This window comes from Cornus florida, unplaced genomic scaffold, assembly GCF_030987335.1.
Source record: "Cornus florida cultivar Cherokee Brave unplaced genomic scaffold, ASM3098733v1 CherokeeBrave_3.0.0_Hap2_Chr05, whole genome shotgun sequence".
Taxonomy (NCBI): Eukaryota; Viridiplantae; Streptophyta; class Magnoliopsida; order Cornales; family Cornaceae; genus Cornus; species Cornus florida.
In genome coordinates this window covers 14,694,124-14,699,353 of record NW_026775575.1, presented here as the reverse complement: position 1 = coordinate 14,699,353, position 5,230 = coordinate 14,694,124, and the positions used below count along the sequence as shown (strand labels likewise).

General features: G+C 31.4%; 1 long non-coding RNA gene across 1 annotated transcript; it reads left to right on the top strand.

Annotated features, from left to right (window-relative positions):
- The first annotated feature begins 1,829 nt into the window (after positions 1-1,829).
- Positions 1,830-4,199, top strand: LOC132306137 (uncharacterized). Its single transcript, XR_009481831.1, has 2 exons — positions 1,830-2,254; positions 3,994-4,199. It is a non-coding gene; the product is annotated as an uncharacterized LOC132306137 (long non-coding RNA).
- The last annotated feature ends 1,031 nt before the right edge of the window (positions 4,200-5,230 follow it).

Genomic DNA, 5,230 nt, shown 5'->3' with positions numbered 1-5,230 from the left:
TCTAATTATTTCATTCCTACCGTGTGTTATTTTGTTTTTCTCTAATGTTCTTCATGTGTTTTGTTTTGCATGAGGTCATTTACACTCCAAATTTGCAGCTTAGCCTGAAAGAAGGTTAGATATATCTTGCTTGAATTAAATTTGTGGACGGTGTCCCTTGTTAGTTGAATTTTGTGGGCGGTGTCCCTTATTGAAATAATTTTATGGGCGGTGTCCCTTATTAAATGAATTTTGTGGGCGGTGTCCCTTATTGAAATAATTTTGTGGGCGGTGTCCCTTGTTAAATGAATTTTGTGGGCGGTGTCCCTTATTGAATTAATTTTGTGGGCGGTGTCCCTTGGGTTTATTGTGTTTTGAAATTTTGGAAATGTCCATTTTTAAGGGGAAGTCATGCCGGATTTTTTTTTTAAAAAATAATAAAAATTTAATTTAACTCTGCTTTATATTTTGCTACTATAGGTAATGTCTTGTTTTACATTCAAATTCATTTTTTGCTACTACATTGAAGGACATGGCAGTAAGTTGTAGGCAGTGGCACCAGCGGGATTGATAGGAAGCATTCTCTAGTTGCTGCAACTCCAGAAAGCTAGTGATCTCTAAGTTAATCAAATGGAGGCCTATGCAAGTATAAAAAAGTGGGTGTACATTTTATGGAATGAATATTAGTGATCTCCAATTATGTGTATATTTTTTGTAAGTGTAATGAAGTGTGTGTGTACTTTCAAATATTTTAAAGGAATGTCTAGCTTCTTATATGTGGAAGTATATATGTGAATGATGCAACACTCAAGTTCTTAAGATTGTGATGTATAAAGCAAAACTATACGTGGAAGTATATATGTGAATGTCGTTCAGTCTTGTAAGAGGGATCTTCCTTGATTGCTTACTTTTAATCTTTATTCATATTTATCAATTCTGCTTATGGTTGGATATTGTATGAAATATTCACAAGTCCGTTATCAAAATAAATACTCAACAAAAGGGGAAATGGTCTTATGACTAAACAAAAAAAAATATTACCAATTTGAAGGACCTCCACTGCAAAATTTCAAACTAATCTAAGTGAAGTAAAACTATTTACAAGCTTCAATGTTCACCAAATTTCAACTCTGACCAATTCAAGACGATTAACGTTTTGGCTTTGTTTCTTGTTAGTTTTAACTACAAGGATCTCTCTCTCTCTCACATTCTTCATGAATATATATATATATATATATATATATATATATATATATATATATATATGAAACAAAACAAAGTTAAATGGAATGCAAGCCAAAAGAAAAAGATAAATGGAGTGCAAAGATCTACTCTCATTAAAAGATTATTACAAAGTTAGATTTGTAATTTGGTTGCCATTAATCATGTTTATGCAGATTTATTCATTATTACAAAGTAGTTTGGTTGCCATTATACTTGTAAATTTAACAAAAAAAAAATTTCCCAACTCTAATGCAGATTTTTTTTTTTTTTTTCAAATCATAAAGAAAAATGGACTATTTTACATATAAACTTATAATTGTATTCATATATATAATTTTTCAAAACAAAACAAAACAGTCTTTACCAAACAGGTATTCTGTTATTGATTCAGAATTTTTAATAACAAAACACTATTCTCAAACGTGTTTTGTTTTTGAATTTCTTAAAACGCATGACAATACCAAACGCGTTATCATGTTTCTGATATACAATTATTAAAAACAAAACAATCGTTACCAAACATGGATCCGATTTCTACTAAAAACATACCAATACCAAAACAGTTGTTTTCATATCGTACCAAACCATAACATATAACGTTATCGCCATCCAAACGGACCCTGAGAGGTCACGTTTTTAGAGAATGGCTAAAAAATGTTTTGAGGGTTTTCTGAGAATCGTTTTCATTTGGGAGAAAACACGGAGAACAGCTTCAGTCACTTAAGTGATGTTGATTTCTTTCGTTTACAACATCCAACGCTCTTTCTATCTCATCTTCCTTCTACCGTACATCCTCACGCTGTATCAATCTCCTCTTACGCTATCATCCTTTGTCTCTGTCTCTCTCTCTTGAAGCTCGTTATGCAGATCTCCTCAAGAAGCTATGGCGAATTTTGTTGGCTGATCAAATTCTGTATCGTCACCAGCCTATGGGAAATCCAGCAAGATTTCACAAAACCTCTGCTCTCTCTATCTCTATGACTTCTCTGATCTCTCAGTACAATTTCTCTCACCACTCTAGTCCAATTGAGAATCGAGTTGAACTCTTCAGGTAATCATCGATCCTTCCCCTCATCTTGCTCTCTCCAGGATTTTTAGGGCTTTTCTTCAAAATAGAAGAAACTCTCTAAGATTTACTTTGCCCGATTTCTTCAATTTTAGGGCTTTTCTTCAAAATAGAATAAACTCTTTAAGATTCATTTTGCCCGATTTCTTCATTATTAGGGCTTTTCTTCCGGATGTAATTTTATATATGTAGATATACATATATACATATATCAAAAAAATTGTGATCATAACTTTTTGTTTTCTATTTGGTAAAAAAATGTGGCCTTATTTGAAAACACGGAGAACAGGTTTTACTTAAAAAATGTGGCCTTATTCTGTATTGTCACCAGCCTATGTGGATTCATTGTTGGTTGTGGATTTGGTTGGTTGGATGGATTTGATTGTGGTTCTGGTTTAGGGTTTAGAGAGGAACGTTTTTATATAAATGTATTTTATATGAATTTGTATATAATCATATCTATAAATTTACTTGATATATGTCTGTACATAATTATATGTATAGATGTATTTGATATATGTCTTTGGATGTTCTTTTTTTTTTTATGGTTTTCCCAAATTTTCTTTTAATTTTTTCTTTGTTTTGAGTAAAAATTTTATTAGAAAAATTTTATACGCTTTTTTGTTTTTCTCTTTGAAGGGTCTATTTTATTTTTATTTTTCTATTTTGGTGCAGGAGGAAGGGAATGGAATTTCTAGGTTTGAGTATTATGGATTTTGATGTAATTAGGGTTTCAATATTCTATTCTGTTCTTTAATTCTTTATGTATTATCTATTCTGTTATCTAGATGTTCTGTTCTATAAATACAATCAAAATTTGCTTCTGATTAATACTCTGGTAAGATAGAAGTATCAAAGTATGAGCAAGTAAAAGAAGCAATATTGTGAATCTAAAGTCTTAAAGAACCACTTAAAGTTGGACCTGAATAGAATGATTGGTACAGAAGTTGGTGAAAAGTGGTGGCAAATTGCTTGCCACTTTGATCATCTGCTCATCAGTGATCATGTAAGTTCCTAGTTAGATAGGAAAAATGTTTTAAAGTATTTTCCTAAGATGTGGCAGGATCTAAAGGCCTCTACAATGTACATTTTCCCCTAGTTTTATACACTGACCTAACTTATATTATTGAAGTACTGGAATCTAAAATGATAAGAAAAACCAAGGGTTGGATTTAAAATAAGGTGAGAAAACAACTTTGTGAAACACTTCATGGTTTTAATGTGCTATACATTTTCTCAAGCAGAAGAACATGGTTTTGGGATTGAAGTCGGTCACTTATAGCACATAATGCTTGTCGCTTTTAAGTTTGTACAAACACCTAAAATTGGAAAAAATATTGGGTAAATTGCCCTTTTTGTTGTTAATTTAAAGTTTTATTTTAGGAATCTAGATATTAACAAGTACATTCCCCTTTAAGGTTTAAGTTTATCTTTTTTGATCTTTTATAATGCTTAGTGCGATTGATTGGGTTTTCTTTTTTCCTCTTCTCCTCCTTCCTCTTACTAGTGTTTTTTTTCTTTTCAAGTGCTATTTTTCTAGTTTGCGACAAACTTGATGGTGCAATCTAGAACCTCCTCCTCACATGGGATGGGTTCGTTGTTTCATAGCAGACAACCTTCTTTACAAACTCCCTTTCTCTTTTGTCTTGTGTTTTCCATATAATTTTCTACTGCTAAATCAAATTAAAGTTTTACTCTAGAATTCTTGTTTGGTTTACATGCAGGTCTTTTCACTTCTTGAATATCCAGGTTTGAAAGCTATAAATCAAGCATATGCCTGCTGATGTTCTAAAGAGAGGATTTTCTTTGGCAGATAAATCAAAATGTCACCAACAGTCGTCGGATATTTTCTCTTTAATTTTTCTTGTAAAATCATTGTAACATCTTTATTAAAATCAATAATATGGAATGAGCTTTTTCTTTCATTTTAGTAGCTTTTGTTTCCTTACTACTTGGTTTGTGTTACAATATTAGCTTTGTACCATTACTTTGTCTGTAACTTCTTTTCCTTTCTAGTTGGTTTGAAGAGCTTGGACTGAGGCAATGCTAGATCATTCAGAGGCAATGCTAGATGAAGTTACTTTTATAATTCTCCAATGCTTTCCTTTGATTAGTTATTTGTCTAATTCTTAATATTAGGTTTTCGTTTTGTATCACTAAAATTAATGTTTGTACAACTAAAAGTGCATATGACACTTAAAGTAATTCATGTAACTCTTTTATTGTATTTTAGTTTAGTCAAATTTTAATTAAACTTGATAAATTGTATTTGTGCAACATTTATTAAGTTAAGAATACTAGCTAAAATGAATTCACCTCCATCACTTATTTAAAATATATATATATATATATATATATAGATATACATTAATAGTTAATATCATAAATTAAAAATATAAAAGAGTGAAGTACAATAATATTTTTATATATTTTCTTAGTTCAGAAAACTATTTTTAAAAACTCCATACAACCAAGTAGTTTTATGAGTTTTTGTTTTCTAAAAATTGTTTTGTAAATTCTTTTAACCAAGTAGGTTTGAAATCTGAAAAAATTGAAAATTGTTTTCTGAAAACTGTTTTTGAGAATTGTTCTTTAGAACTATTCTTTAAAATGCAATCCAAGCAAGGCACTAGAATTCCCTCCAATAATTAACCAAGGAGCAAGTAGAGTTCCAGAAAGTCATGTTGGAACCCTCGATCGTGGGTGAATCTTCCTCTCATTTTGCAACCCGTCCTCAAGACACCAACCGTGCCATGACAATTTGACCTCTAAAGTTGAATTTTTCGACATTCGACGGAAAACAACCCCTGGATTGGATTTTGCAAGCTGAACGATACTTTTACAATCACAATGTTCCAGAAGATCAGCGTGTGGAGGTTTCATCCTTCCATTTGGAGGGAGATGCAACTCATTGGATGGACTAGATGGAATCCAAGCATACAACAATTACATGGGCATCCT